Consider the following 14499-nt stretch of genomic DNA (forward strand, 5'->3'; position numbering starts at 1 on the left):
ATTACCTCCAAACTCGTTGTATTCTTAGAGTTATGGTTAAGAAAGTACCAGTGAATGGAACTTCTTACATTAGAACATGTTTCTTGACTACACTTGTGATATTTTCAAGCACTTCAGTAAATGGACTGCACTTTTGTGAGTAATAAATAAATAAACCCACGGTATGTGACTTTAAATTCTAGACTACAGAAACATACGCAGAAAAAAGTATACTCAGGCACTCTAAAACATAAGGCTTCCTGGCATTTGTTTGCTGCTATTTTTTTCCTGGCACTTTAATGAAGGGTGCAGGGGGTTCTCTTCTAACGATTCACTTAATGTTATATATACTCAACTGAACATGGTATAAATATTTTATCATAACAACAGTTAATATTTATTAAATGTTTATAATACCCTGGTGGGTTGCTCAGTTGGGTAGTGTGCAGTTCGAATATGCCGAGGTTGTAGGTTCAATACCTGGTCAGGACACATACAAGAATCAATCAGTGAATGCATAAATAAGAGGAACAACAAATCAATGTTTCTCTCTCAAATCAATAAATAAAAGATATTTTTAAATAATAAAAAAATATTTTAGTCTAAAAATTTCAGGTTGATAATAAAAATATATAAGTAAGATAGAATAAGCATTACTAAGAGAGTCACTTAAAATAGAGTCAAGAGGCTATGAAGGAAGTGGGGCCTAGGCAGCCTGTTGCAAATCTTGTGTCTCAGTTCTCAGAGCTGCTATGAAGTTGCTAACCCCATTGTTAAACTCAGCTCAAAGCCCAGCCATAAACATCTCGGGACAACTGCCCCACATTTGCATATTAGAACTAACCAATCCCTGTTCACCTAGCCAGAAATCCTTCCTCTGATGAAAGAGTTACATTTTGTGGTTTTGGCTTTTATAAACCCTCCCTTTCTTTCTTCTCCCTGGAGCTCAGTGTGGTTTGTTACCTGAACCTGCACCTCTTAGATTGCAGTCCTTTTGCTCAGTAAACTTATATCAAGTATAACTGATAAGCTATTAATAATGTTTTTAATTAAAGAACATCGAATGGAAGACATTTTTACATTAAAAAAAACATAAAGGATTTGTCTCTAATCAACTGGCACTATAGAATGTGCTAAGGACGTTCTTTAGCGTGAAGCAAAATTATACCAGACAGAAACCTGTACCTGTAGGAAGGAGTGGAGGGCAACACAAACAGTAAATATGTGGGTGAAGATGTTTTTAAAAGGGGTTATATGTCGGCCCTGGCTGGTTGGCTCAGCGGTAGAGCGTCGGCCTGGCGTGCGGGGGACCCGGGTTCGATTCCCAGCCAGGGCACATAGGAGAAGCGCCCATTTGCTTCTCCACCCCCCCCCCTCCTTCCTCTCTGTCTCTCTCTTCCCCTCCCGCAGCCAAGGCTCCATTGGAGCAAAGATGGCCCGGGCGCTGGGGATGGCTCCTTGGCCTCTGCCCCAGGCGCTAGAGTGGCTCTGGTCGAGGCAGAGAGACGCCCCGGAGGGGCAGAGCATCGCCCCCTGGTGGGCAGAGCATCGCCCCTGGTGGGCGTGCCGGGTGGATCCTGGTCAGGCACATGCGGGAGTCTGTCTGACTGTCTCTCCCCGTTTCCAGCTTCAGAAAAATACAACAAAAAAAAAGAAAAAAAAAAAAAAAAAAAAAAAAAGGGGGGGGGGGTTATATGTCAATATCACCTCATTAAAAAAATAAGGAAACTGACAAGGTAATTGAACTTCAGTGGTTGGAAGGCTCTAATATTTAATAAGAAGTGATACAGTACTGTGTATTAACCATAAGTAAACAGTGAAAAGTTAAGGATAAATATTTTTATTCCTAGAGCAACCACTAAAGTTAATAAACCTCAGAGATAGAACTAAAAAGCCAAGAGATCATTTAAAATTATGAACTCACCAAAGAAAGAGCTAAAAAGAAACAGAATAGATGAGACAATACAAGATAGTAGACAAAAATTAAATCATGTAAATAATTACATTAATTATAACTAAAAGGTAGATATTGTTAGAATGGATTTAAAAAGAAGACTCAAAAAATATCTACTGTGAATAATGGATATGTCTTAAATATAAAGACATGGCTAGCTTAAAAGGTAACAGATGGTGAAGATGTACCAGATAAAAATCAATTTAAAGAAGTCAGAGTGGCTGTATTAGTATCAGATAAAATAGACTTTATGACAAAGAGTATTACCAGAGATAAAGAGAAATGTTTCATAATGATAAAGAAGTTAATTATCAAGAAGTCATAGCAATCATTAATTCCACAGGAGACACACTAGGCATAGGGTGGTTTAGGCAGGAAATTTGAAAACCAGGTGGATTGCTAGCACAGTCAGTGGCTTTCTCCTTAGAACATGTGAAGCTATATAATATATTACTACAACTGTACACTTGTTTTGGAACATATGGCTCTAAATTAAGCTTAGACCATTTGTTTTGCACATCATGGTTTGGTACAGTTTATCTGTTTCATGAGTCAGGGGACAGTTTGTTTTGTAAGTGGTTGTGTCTGTCCCAATTCTAAATTAAACAATTTGACATGTATTATAGAAATGGAATTAAGAGGATATGCTGAGAGGATTGAAATTAGGAAGTGAGGGATATAGGAAAGGATCAGGAAGACTTTAATTTGGCAATTGAAAAGATGAAGGTATCATTTATTGAGATGCAGAGAGGAGGAGAGGAACATTTGAGGCAAAACACCTTTAAAGGTCAATGGTTTGGGATCTTTTTTCTTTCTAATATAAGGCCATGTATTTCCTTCTAAGCACCACTTTTGCTGTATACCACAAATGTTGACATGTTGTATTTTTATTGTCATTTTCTTCAAAATATTTTCACATTTCTCTGATGATCTCTGGGTTTCTTTTAAATGTGTTATGTAATTTCCAAATCCTTGTGCATCGTCTATACATAGATAAGTAAGATGAGATGACCTGAAAGTGCACCTGAAGGAGAAAGGGGCCTCACCATGCATTCAGTCAACATTGTATTTTGAAAGTCTTCTCTGTGCCAAGTATTCTTCTGAGCACTGGAAAAATATCAGATCAACAAGATAGATAAGCAGATAAATAATCAAGGTAACATCAAATTATTACAAATGTTATGGAGAAAATTAAAGTGATAGAGGCTGGCAGTGTGGCTAAGAGGGAACCTTATTAGATTGTGTGCTCATAGATCTTCCTTCCAGGTGACACTGACCTGTTACTTGAATGAAAAATAGTAGCCAGTTGGAGGCAGAGCATTCTAGGCAGGAGGGATAGCTGGTACAAAGGTCTTAATTTGTATATAAACATAACATATTCAAGTTACAGAAAGAAGGAGGTTGGGGAAGGTGTTAGAACTGAGGATGGAAAGCATTCAGGGGCCCGATTTTGAAGGTGCTCTTAGGTGCAATAATGAGTGAGATTTTATTCCAAGCTCAATATGAAACCATCTGAGCATTTTACTCAAGGGAGTAACAGGGGCGATTGTTGGTTTTATTTTTAAAGATCTTACCCTACAGAATGTTCTACAGAGAATGGCTCTATAGAGAACATTCTGTAGCGTGCAAGCCAGAGGTGAATGTAAAAGCAATTGGTACTTACTTGGTTTGCCATGAGTACCTACCAATGAGTGAAAGCTATGAAGGCAAACATTATATAAATAAATGACTCTAAGAGTGCTCTTGTTTGAAGGACATTCTTTTTTTTTTTTTTTTTTGAATAATTTTTAAAACAATTACATAGCATTCAAGGACAGTAAAGCTGTCTTGAGATTTCAAATCTGAGAAATCTATGCAAGTGTTTTAAATAAAAGTGCATTAATCACGGTACAATTTAAATATTAATATTCACATATTCCATGCCCCAACTCCATTGAACACTAACATTAACCTGTTTGTTAATTCTCTCCTCCCCGCAATATGGCATGGCTTTGTAGAACAGTGGTTATCAACAGGAGCTACTCCGCCTTCCAGCACACAGTCGGCATCTCCGTAGTCACTGTGACGGTGATGGGGGGGGGGGGTACTGACGGCATATAATAGGTAGAACCCAGGGATGCTGCTAGACATCCTTTAATGCACAGGATGAACCCCCAAAACAAAGAATTAGCCAGCTGAAACACCAACAGAACCAGTGGCAAGAAAGCCTGTGGGAGAGTATGATCCAATTTCCATTTAATAGCCTTTCTGTCCCCTCTAATTCTGAGAAAACAGACTTTGATAGAAATCAGGACATACAGCATTTAATTACCTTGCATCTGCATCCCCTAGTTTAATATTTTAATATGGAAAGTTCAGCTGTTTTGAAGTAGCTAAGTAAACAGTTTCTGTTGCACATTTTTCGGTACGATAAAAATTTAGTGATATGCAAAGTAGCTGGCAAGTAAAGGGTTCTACAAGCACTCTGAAAATGCGTATCACAACACTTTGAAAATGAAGAGCTTCACTTATTTGTTCAAATTTGTCAGGACCATGTGTTTAGACAGGCTAAATTAACTTGCTCTCATTTTTTAAAAATAACCTCATAAATGTCCTTTACAAACAGCAGTGCATATATATGGGGTATGTGATACAAGATTAAGAAGTCAGTTGTCTTTTCCATATAAATTCTGGTTGTAAAGTATCAATGTAGCCAATGTAGCCAAGGGAAGTTCTAATGCGGAACTAAATTTTTAAAGAATCATTTAAAGTTAGTTACTAAGTAGAGAAATTTTTTAGTATATTTACATTCTGTGTATTTTCTCATGGTCAACAAACTGATTCAAATGATTTAAGTTATCCCACCATTTAAAGAGAAAAGTCTCTGCAATACTTTGAAACCATGGAGTTATCTTAATTTCACCACTGGCTGCCTTTTTCAGCAGTTCACTTCTTCCTTTGACACGTAGTAACAGCTTTTAATCTCATTGGGGTCCGGATTCAAAGTCACGTTCTTCCTCACAAACAAAATGTAATCTATTTCATGTTCTCCTCACATGCTATCAGACCGAGCCTTGTAGTGAATTCGGGTCAGATAATTAATTTCTTCTGGAGGAACCTGTTCCATGGGAATTCCCAATTCAGCCTGTGAACGCCTCTGTGCTGCTTGCCTTACTCCAATCGCATCATTTTCTTCAAGCTCCCCTGGGTTACTTAAGGGATGACTACAACAAGTATTGGTGAAATAACCTGGGAAGGTAATTTTAGCATCTGATCTCTGTTGTAGCAGGAGCTAATTTTCAGTGTTAAATAGGAAAACACTAAAAGCTCGATGCAATAACCCTTTCTCAATGTTTTCATTCAGATGACAATTCTTTTTGGTCTCAGCCCCAATTTTATTATCATTTTCATCAATAAGAATGCACATCTCTGCCAGGAGCTTATCGAGATTATCGGTGTTGATTTCAGGCATCATTACAGACTGTCTGATCTGTCCCAGAATCCTGAAGCGCCGAACTCCAGTGGGGAGCCGGCCCGCGGCCCACGCCTCCCGTGTGCCCTGCCCCACCGTCCAGGCCCACGCTGCGCGCGCCCAATCGCCCTGAAGGACATTCTTGTGAGTCTATTTTCATGATAACCAAGGCAGAGTGAAATAAAGGACTTCACATGTGGTTGCCTTCCTGAGGTTTCTATTACTTGTTTGGCCTAAAGAAACTGTTTGGGATAGCATTTTTATATTTCTAGATTTCGATTAAAGATGCTCCAGAACCCACATTCTGACATTTCCATCTCCCTTGCCCATCTCCCACAGCTAAATATGGAATATAACAAGTTTGTTTTTTACCCCTCTTTGCTATGGTGGAGTATCTGGAAGTGTTATAGATGTATATATGTGGAGCTTATTTACTTTGTATTGAATATATACATTTTGGGGAAGGAGTTAAGGCAGTGGGCCTGTGGTCCATTTCTCTTCCATTACTGAGGAGGAGGAGGTCAAGATTCTCTCAGCCCAAGAAAGAAGGTAGGTGCCCAGTATTGGAAACATGTTGATAACTGGACCTCCTGGAAAGTATGCGATGTTATTTGCTAGGAGGAGAGTCCTTATCTATGGAATGCTCTTTGCAGGATATTCCTACCTGAGGATTGCTTACGGTCAACCTATGGATTTAAGGAGAACGGCTTTCTGTAAAATGTCACATAAACTATTCAGCTATATAACTACAAATGAAAATGCTTCAGAACAGCATATGTCTTTGTGGGAAGGAAGGCTCTGTGACTCACCCTCAGTGTCTCAGACCTCTCCCTCCTTTGCTTGTTTCTGTTGATTGATTATATTCTTGAAATTATTCCTAACGTTTGATACTGGATAAGATATCTAATTTGTGTGAATCTGATTTGATAATATAATCCTTTGTGTTAAACACACACACACACACAACACACACACACAAGTTCAACTACTGTATACAATTATCTTCGAAACATGCCTGTGAGACCCTTGATATTAGACTGATATTTCAAGAGACACAAGAGCAGAGAAGTTAAAATAATAAACAAATAAATTGTTTTGGGGCACAATGAGCCCTAGAATAGGAGTTAGAATTCCTGAGCTCTCATCCTCAATGTTATCTGGCTACGTGACTTGGGTTTAGTTTCCCCATTAATACAATGAAAGTGTTATATATAGTATGATTTCAGAAATCCCCTCTGATTCTAAAAACCAAGGATTCCAAAACATTAGGTAAGAAAAACAACTTTGTTTACACAAGAAAACTAAAGAATGAGAAATCACACAGTGATTAATCCTTCTTCTGGTGGTCACCACATTTAAAAGCTTGACCTTATTCAGCCATAATCCTGAGGACTTCAGTACCTGCTGGCTCCACTATGCTCTCTGATGGAGTATACTCCCCTCCACTCCACTCTATTCCCATGTCATTTCATACTTGTATTATGACATGTAACAGAACCAGTCTCGTTGTAAAGTTATTTTATCACTTCAGTAGATTCTAGTGTCTGGAAGACAAGGAATGCGTTTTAATTATTTTGTTTCCCGTGTTGTGTTTATGTATTTTGACAAACAGAAGATTCTTGGAGAATGTTTCTAGAACTGAATATATGCCTGGAAAAGCTCAAAAACAGTGGAGAATTTTATGCAATAGCATTTTGCTTACTAGAGGAAAAGCTCGCGTTCTCAGTAGAGCTGTTGTTATTACATGCTGGCTAGGTAGAGAGGCAGAGATATAGTTTAAGGAAACAATAGTATCAAGTGAGATGCTGGAGAGGAGCCGGAAAGAAAGGACAATTAAAGATTTAAATCCAATGCTAGATGTCAGAATACGCTACGAATAATTTTGGAATGCCTGGGCAATTCAAAGATATTGAGTAGGACAGGATTCAAGGATTTAAAAGTTATAAAAAGGGCGTTTCTGCTGAGGCAGCAGGGGTTTGAATGTGAGCTGCACCTTCTGCATGTTCAGCTCAATGTGTTTGTCCCTTGCAGCACAGCTGCAGGAAAAGGTGCAAGCTTTTCCAGGGAGATCGTGAAAGGGCTGGTTGCTTTTAAGGAACGCAACCTTCCTAGGAACATTTTGTTTCAAATTTCTTCTTTTCCACCTAAAAGGTGATGGAGGGATTGGGGAGGGAGATGGAGGAAAGGAAAGAAGATAAATTGGGCATTTTAGTAGCCTGAGAAGGGAGACAAAGGGATTATTAAGATCCAAGAGGTATAGTAGCCTAGAGAGAGATCGGATTTTCTGTGACTGAAGCGGGCAGGTGGGGGGGAGGGGTTATTAAATAAGGTGTTCTGCAACTCACAAAGAGAACGTGAGCAGGGACATTGCCAATGTTATAAAGTGGAGCCAAAAATGACAACCCTTAAAACCTTGGCAAGCAAATGTGGTTGACATCAGCTTCATCTGAAGAGACTTTATAAAAACACAGATTCTTGCAATCTCACAGAAGAACAAATGGAAGATTTGAAATCACCTTATAGGAGAGAAATATGAATGGCCAACAAACACATGTAAAATTGTTTAACTTCACCAAGGATCAAGGAAATGCAAATTAACCCATTTTTGTTCAGCATATTGGCATAAATTTAAAAGATTGATAATATTAAGTGTGCGGGAAAATGGCTACATTTATCTTGTATTAAGAGGGTATGTAAATTAGGAATGCTCTTTTTGGGCATTGCAGTCTGCTTCTATTACAGTACATTTGAAAATGCACATGCTATTCAATCCAGCATTTCCATTTTTCAGTATTCATCATAAAGTAATTCTCTTACATGATCACAAAACGTGCTGGCATAATAAATTTTTACCCTTGTATTTTTTTTTAGAATACTTTTATCATGGAAAATTTTAAACATGCAAAGTAAACAATATAATGTAATGAACTTCTTTATACTTATCACCCATTTAAGAATGTGTTAATAGCTTTAAAAAGTAAATCTACATGTCAACCCATAGGGGACAATTAAATAAAAATTAGTCATCTATACTTTGTATTATGGAACGCTGTGCAGCAGTGTAAAAAAGGTCAAAAAAGCTTTAGATCATGTCCTAAATGGGCACTAAGTCATAGAGTTCAGTAAAAGAACCAAGTGCTGAATAATGCAGATACAGTGCTACGATATTGATATTGTCACCGGTGAAAGGGTTCTTCTCCCCACTCCCAAATCAGGAGAGGAGTCAATACAGATTCAAAATAAGAGGCTTACTGAAAACAAGGTGGAGAAAAGGAGCACTGGAGGGAGCTTGATGCACCAAGGGAGCATCCAGGACACACAGCATGACTCCCGAGCTGCTGTGCGTCTGGCTTAGACAGGCCTGGTTCTCCACCCAGGTGCACAGCAGAAGTCTTTGCTTTCCAGAGTCACGCCTTTGGCTTGTATTGACAGGTACAGGTGCAGAGCAGAGCTCTTTAAGGATTGCCTAAAAAGATATTTTAACTTATCTAGGAGAAGTTTAAGAAAACTGAAAGATTTTCCCATCTGTTTATGAGAGGCTTAGCCTGTCTCGGTATGATGAGAAGATTCAGGAGCCAGATTTACCACTTCCTAAGTGTGTGATTTGGCCAAGTTACCTGTGCTCTTTCTGCCTTAGGTTCATCTGTAATGTAAAGATGTATGACAGGAATAGTACCTGCTGTCCCTGTTGGGCAGCTCAGTTGGTTGGAGCTTAGTCCCAGCTATGTCAGGGTTGTGGGTTCCATCCCTGGTCAGGGCACATACAAGAATCAACCAATGGATGTCTAAATACATGGAACAATACATCAATGTTTCTAACTTCCTATCTCTCTACCTCTTCTTCTCTTTCTAAAATCAATCAATAAAATATTTTTAAATATGTAAAAAAGAATAGTATCTACTTCATAGGGTAATTGTAAGAATTAAAGGAGTTAATATGAGTAAAGTACTTGGAAGAATGCTTGGCACATGTTAAGTCTAGACAGTTTTGTTTGTGCAAAAATGATTTTAAAAGGGTAAAACTATATATTTTATCTATATAAATAGTATGTGAAAGCATAGGAAAGAGTCTGGAAAAATTCACATTTAACAGGTATTAGTGATTTTATCTTGGGAAGAAGGAAATTGAAAAGACAGTAAAGCAGGCTAGTTCTTTTATGCACATGATTTGAACTTTCTGTGATGAGAAGAAATTCCTATTACTTATATAGTACTTGAACATTTAAAATATGATTCCCACTTCTGGTGATGGTGATTTAAATATCTCCTGCTGGGCAGTATATTGCTGTATGCTGTTAGATTCAGGGAGTACTGATATGCTGGGACTGCCAAGAGTATAACTATTGAAGGAACAGGGAGTGCTGATAGGGCCCCTGTGAGGCTGAGAACAAAGAAGGTCAGAGACCCTTATCAGAAGTTTATGTTTGAAATTCGCCACTAAGCTAAAACCGGCCCCTGTTGCTATGCCGGCCCCTGTTGCTATGCTGCGTGCGACCTCCCTAGCCAATAGCTAAACTGCCACATCTGCTTCTGTCTATGCTTGCTCACTTAGGATATATAAGGACCTGGCTGTAAGCGCCAGGCATGGCTTCCGTTTGCAGCTCCTTGTGAGCATGGTGTCTCCGGACATCTTCGGAGTTTGCCCCTGCGCAGGTTAAACTGGCCAATAAAGTAACATCTTAACTCCTGAAAGTCTCCGACGTTTGTTCTCGTACCCGGTGGATGCTACATATGCAAATGGATAGATGCAAGAGATAAATGGAAAATAGAAGATTAATTGCAGCGATATAGCAGAAGCAGTTGAGATGAAAATCAGTTCATCCAGTCTAGTTATAAATTAGATGTTAATGTTAAAAGGGATGAAGAACAGATCAGTGAGCATTTGGAAATATTAATGTAAAAGTAGTGGAACTTAGTGCAATACAAAACAAGGTCAGGATTAGGTTTAAGATTTTGCATATATTTATCATCTGTGGCTAAAATAGTTTACTCTCTCCCCCTTTTTTTTTTTTTTCATTTTTTCCGAAGCTGGAAAGGGGAGGCAGTCAGACAGACTACCGCATGAGCCCGACCGGGATCCACCTGGCATGCCCACCAGGGGGCGATGCTTTGCCCCTCTGGGGCGTCGCTCTGTTGCATCCAGAGCCACTCTAGTGCCTGGGGCAGAGGCCACAGAGCCATCCCCAGTGCTCAGGCCATCTTTGCTCCAATGGAGCCTCGGCTGCGGGAGGGGAAATGAGAGACAGAGAGGAAGGACAAGGGGAGGGGTGGAGAAGCAAATGGGCACCTCTCCTGTGTGCCCTGGCCGGGAATCGAACCTGGGACTCCTGCACACCAGGCCGACACTCTACCGCTGAGCCAACCGGCCAGGGCCAGTTTACTCTCCTTAACAAGGAAAGATTGGTGATATAATAAGACTATGCTTGTGTGCCTGGCCAGGTGGTAGCACAGTGGAGAGAGTGTCAGCCTAGGACACCAACGGTCCAGGTTAGAAACCTTGAGGTTGCCAGCTTGAGCGTGGGCTCACCAGCTTGAGTGTGGGATCATAGACATGACTTCATGGTCTCCGGCTTGAGCCCAAAGGTCACTGGCTTGAAGCCCAAGGTTGCTGGTTTGAGCCCAAGGTTGCTGGCTTAAGCAAGGGGTCACTGGCTAAACTAGGTCCCCCCAGTCAAAGCACATATGAGAAAGCAATTAATTAACAACTAAAGTGCTGCAATTACAAGTTGATGCTTCTTATCTCTCTCCCTTACTGTCTCACTCTCTGTCACTATCTCTGTCTTTCTCTAGCTAAAAAAAAAGAAAAGAAAAAGGAATATGCCTGTATAAAATATAACGATTAATTTTAAATACAGATACATAGGGTTAGAAGAACATGCTTATTCTGTAAACTTCTACAACAAACCTCATGATTCTTCACTTAATTCTTTTGTTTCCTAGATTAATGGTTCTGAACCATTAAAATATTTTAAAAATAGAAACATATAAACTTGGGCAAGCTAAATCAACCTGCCAGCAAGTACCGTACTTTCTGAGTCTACCAGACAGTAAGTCACAAACTTAAAAATTAGAACTAACTGCTCTTATTATCTAGAAAGACTTCAATTACTTTATAGTTGAGACTTCCTGAGGGCAGGCAATTTGTTTTTATATTTTTATTTTGCAGTTTCTAGAACAGTGCTGGGCACATAGCAATTGCTTTTAACAACTGTTTATTGAGTGAAGGAATAACTGATGATTGTATAAAGACTATAGTTCTTCTCTTGAAATTCTCTGGAGATTGCTTGACTTGTTGACTATATCTCTGTCTAGTTCAAGAAATAATAAACTATTTATTTAGAATATAAGATAGCGTATGTATTCTGAAAAGCCACTTGAATATTTTCTTACTACTGATTTCACAAAGAGATTTAAGAAGTTAGATAACCATGAGACATCACTTTCTAAACCATATTAAAGCTCTTCACACCTTATATCACACTATGAACCCTTTGAGGGCAAAGATTATTCTTGGAATCTCTCCAGAGGACTGAGCACAGTGCCAGGACAGTAGATACTTAATATTACTGAGTGAATGAATAAATGCCGCCTGATAATTTTGATTTAGAGAACTTCTTGCTAATGAGTTTCTTATTCTCATGGCCTGTCTTCCTCATCCAGCCGTACCTTCTGCTGCAATCGTTCTTATAGCAGCGCCGTAGATAATTCCTGATTCTCCCTGCACAGAGGCTGTCAAGGTCGATGAAGATGGTAGTCCCATTGTTGTTTCTCCTCTCACCAACAATGTTTACCCTCTCACTAAGACCTCATTATTCTGTGATGTCCCCATATTCCTGTGAGGACTAACCCAAAAGTGATTTTTTCCAGGCTTCTAATCTCTTAAATTGCCTATGCTTCAAAATTCTCTCCATCACCATTATTAGTAATACCTTGATGTAACTGAAAATTATGCTGGAGAGAAAACACATTTGCATGGAAAAGCCCTTGCCTTTGGATGTGTAGTAAAATAGCTCTTAATATGGAAGAAACAAAATATTTTCTGCTTTGTGAACCAGTGAAAATCTAATAAAAGTATATCTCCTCTGGGTACTTCACATCATTAGCATCCTGGCTTCACACTTCACTTTAGCAAATAACTTACTTTAGAACTGTCTCCAGGGAGAAGGCAAAGAGCCAAAAATATCTTGGAAGAAAACTACCTAGCAACCTGATAAGGCTGTTTCATACAGCTTCTAAAATTCATGCAGTCAAGTCTTTATGGTTTTTTTAGTTTCTGATTTCGGTATGTATTGAAACGTTTTCATGGCTAAGCAAGGAGGGGAAAAACAGTAATGCCTTACACATGAGCAGCACTTCATGATTCTCATAGTACATTCATTGTAAATGCTACTACCATAATTGATCACCTATTACATACATTCCAGGACATGTGCTAGCCATTTGACACGTGTACATAGAATTTAATCTTTGCCACAATCCTATGAAGTAGGAAGTATTATAAGCCCCAGTTTACTAATGAAGAAACAGAGGTTTAGAGCATGAGGTGTGGTGGTGCAGTGGATAAAGCACTGATCTGAAATGCTGAGGTTGCCAGTTCAAAACAGCAGACTAGCCTGGTCAAGGCATATATAGGAGTTGCTGCTTCCTATTCCTCCCCTCCTTCTTTTTCTCTCTCTTTCTTTCTCTACCCTATCTAAAATGAATACATAAAATCTTTAAATAAAAAAAAACCAAAACAGCAGTGGTGCAGTAAATAGTGTCAGCCTGGGATACTGAAGACCCAGGTTTGAAACCTTGAGGTTGCTGGCTTGAGCACAGGCTCACAAGTTTCAGCATGGGGTTGCTGGCTTGAGTGTGGGATCATAGAAATGAAGCCATGGTCGTTGTCTTGAAGCCTAAGGTTTGAGCAAGGGGTCACTGGCTTGGCTGGAGCCCCTCTGGTCAAGGCACATATGAGAAAGCAATCAATGAACAACTAAGGTGTCACAACTATGAGTTGATGCTTCTCACCTCTCTCCATTCCTGTGTGTCTGTTCCTATCTCTCTCTCTCTCTCACTGAAGGAAGGAAGGAAGGGAGGGAGAGAAGGAGGAAGGAAGGAAGGAAGGAAGACCGGTTTAGAGAAGTGAAGTAACTTGTAAAAAGTCACATAGTTAGTTAGTACATGACTAAACCTGGATTTGTGTAACCTTAAACCCTACAGACTTATTTCACTCGCCGAGAATCTTAAAAAGTTAAGTGAACAAATAACTCTTTTCCTTTTATATGTACAAATCTCCTGATGTTTATGTTTGTATCCATCTTTTCTTTTCTTTTTTTCCCTTCTCAAGAAAGCCAACCTCCTCATATATCCTACATTCCTTTCTACTCCATGTGTTCTGAATTCCTGGTACCACCTAGCTGCACGTTAGGAAGGTCATTCACAAGGCCATGGGTGGCGTCTCCTGAAGCAAGACTTCAGAATACAAGTCTTAAATTGTGTGACCACCAGCTCTGTGGACTTCCTTCCCTCTCACCTTATCAAGAACTCCATCTCCCCTTCACTAACAATTTCTCTCTCTCTCAAGCTCTCTCTCCCCCCTACATTATTATCATCAGCATACAAAGACATCTACAATTGACCTTTGAACAACATGGGGAGTAGGAACTCCCATCCCTGTGCAAAAATCCAGTATAACCTTTGACTCTACAGTTGGCTTTTCGCATCCACAGATTGAACTATGGGTGGAAAACAGTATTTTGGATACACAATTGGGAATCCATGGTTGGAATACAAAGACACTCTTTTCCATCTGTAGTTAGCAGAATACCATGAAAAATCCCCAGATACCAAGGATTGACTGTATTGGAAAAAATTTGTGTCTAAGGAAATCTGTGACCAAGGCAATTCAAACCCGTGTTGTTCAATGCTCAACTGTACTATTATCTGCCTTAAAGACAAACAAAAATCCCAAGAAACAACAACAATCACCCTTGCCCCTATATTCCTCTCTTGTTTAATTTTACAGCAGCAGTCAGTATTTACTATCTTGAAACATTTTCCTTTCTTGGGTTCTGTGCCATCACTCTTTCTTCATTTTCCTAATTCTCTAGCCACTATTTTCCTCTCTCTTTCA

The 14499-nt window shown here is 39.3% G+C and overlaps 1 protein-coding gene and 1 pseudogene across 4 annotated transcripts in view; both read right to left on the bottom strand.

The window, feature by feature from the left end:
• The window catches only part of MAP3K19 (mitogen-activated protein kinase kinase kinase 19), a 66508-nt gene that overhangs the window by 49327 nt on the left and 2682 nt on the right, over positions 1 to 14499 (bottom strand). The gene's annotated exons all lie outside the window — the stretch shown is intronic.
• On the bottom strand, positions 4698 to 5483 carry LOC136378382 (isopentenyl-diphosphate Delta-isomerase 1-like; annotated as a pseudogene).

The sequence above is a fragment of the Saccopteryx leptura genome, chromosome 7 (assembly GCF_036850995.1).
Source record: "Saccopteryx leptura isolate mSacLep1 chromosome 7, mSacLep1_pri_phased_curated, whole genome shotgun sequence".
Taxonomy (NCBI): Eukaryota; Metazoa; Chordata; class Mammalia; order Chiroptera; family Emballonuridae; genus Saccopteryx; species Saccopteryx leptura.